The sequence below is a fragment of the Octodon degus genome, unplaced genomic scaffold (assembly GCF_000260255.1).
Source record: "Octodon degus isolate 3935 unplaced genomic scaffold, OctDeg1.0 scaffold00013, whole genome shotgun sequence".
Taxonomy (NCBI): Eukaryota; Metazoa; Chordata; class Mammalia; order Rodentia; family Octodontidae; genus Octodon; species Octodon degus.
In genome coordinates, this window is record NW_004524589.1 from 14,847,607 (window position 1) to 14,849,273 (window position 1,667).

The window sequence follows — 1,667 nt, forward strand, 5'->3', positions numbered from 1 at the left end:
TTTGTACTCAGGACCCTGCACTTGCCAGGCAAGTGCGTATTACCCTGAGCTATCTCCTGGGCCCATGAAATGCTTTCATTAGTGAAGTGAAAGTCACTTACAGATATCTATCTGTGTATGTATAAACAAGAAAAGAGAATTTTTAAAGGAAATATATCTAAGGGTTTATTTAAGCTATGATGCACATATTTTCTGAATATACATTACATTTCAAATATTTAGGAGTGAGAGTTATATTTCTCTTAATTAAATATTTTGTGCTACTTCCTGAAAGTATATTTTTAGCACATTATCACATTTAACTTTTAAAGTAGTGTAAATGCACAAGAATTTTCTCATTGATTTAAAAATGCTGCATAATCTTTAAAATATGAATTAACTTTAATTTTACTTTTCTTTAGAAAGTAAGAGTTTCCAGTAAGCAAAAGTTACATTCTGCTTCATCTTCTTAATTCCTAGTATATATCACAGTTCTCTGTGAAAAGTGATATAGTCTACACAAGCAATTTTATTAGTGATCAATGGAACTCAAAATGAGTAAACTTACTCTAGTCTTGGGCATTTGCATTTGTGACTTTGAAACAAAGTTTCTATTGTAAACACCTATTTTGGGAGTGATTTTGATAGATGGCTTAAAATCACAGGCCATTAATTTCATGACTGAAAAAACAAATAATATCTATCTTCTCAAGTTATGCTAAGGAGGAGAATCCCTTGCCATTATGAAGGACACAGTTACTATCCGAACCCGGAAGTTCATGCCCAAAGGACCTCTTCAAAGGAAAGAAACGGTCGTTGATGTCCTTCACCCTGGGAAAGCAACAGTACCTAAGACAGAAATTTGGAAAAAGCTCGCCAAAATGTACAAGAGCATGCCAGATGTCATTTTTGTGTTTGGATTCAGAACCCATTTTGGTGGTGGCAAGACGATGGTTTTGGCATGATTTATGATTCTCTGGTTTATGCGAAGAAAAATGAGCCCAAACATAGACTTGCAATACACGGCCTGTATGAGAAGAAAAAGACCTCAAGAAAGCAGCAGAAGGAACACAAGAACAGAATGAAGAGCGTCAGGGGCACCATGCAGGCTAGCGTTGGTGCTGGCAAGAAGCCCAAGGAGGAGAGATTCTGCAGTGCCTGCCTGCAGTGACTGTGGCTGTTTTCACAAGAGGATTTAGTAAACTGTAAAACCTTCAAAATAAATAAATAAATAAAGTTATGTTAAGGATTAAAGATAATCTACATAGACTCCAAGCAATATTTTTCCTGATCCATATAAAATGACTGTTAGGGGAAAGATAAAAAACAAAGAGCCAGACTCCTGATATCCATGTGGAAGGGGACTCTTTCAAAGCAGTAACTACTTCAGTGTCATCCTCCCGTCCTATACGCCAGAATGTCAATGTCAGTCTGAATGGAGAGTACAGCATGGAATTGCTTGTGGTAAAATAGGCACATTGTATAACTTTCTGGTGGACACCTTAGGAAAAATTGTTGGTGTTGCTGATAAATTATACACATTGCACAATCCTTTTCTAAGAAAATGTTAGCTAAGGAGTGCTTTGGGAGGTTCAGATTACATCATGGGCATTTCCATTATTTCTTATTGGAAAAACAGTCTTGACTTACAACTCAGGAGTTACAAGCAGCTCTCATGAATGAACTGA

General features: G+C 36.4%; 1 pseudogene; it reads left to right on the top strand.

Moving 5' to 3' along the window:
* The first annotated feature begins 722 nt into the window (after positions 1–722).
* Positions 723–1,150, top strand: LOC105741476 (annotated as a pseudogene).
* The last annotated feature ends 517 nt before the right edge of the window (positions 1,151–1,667 follow it).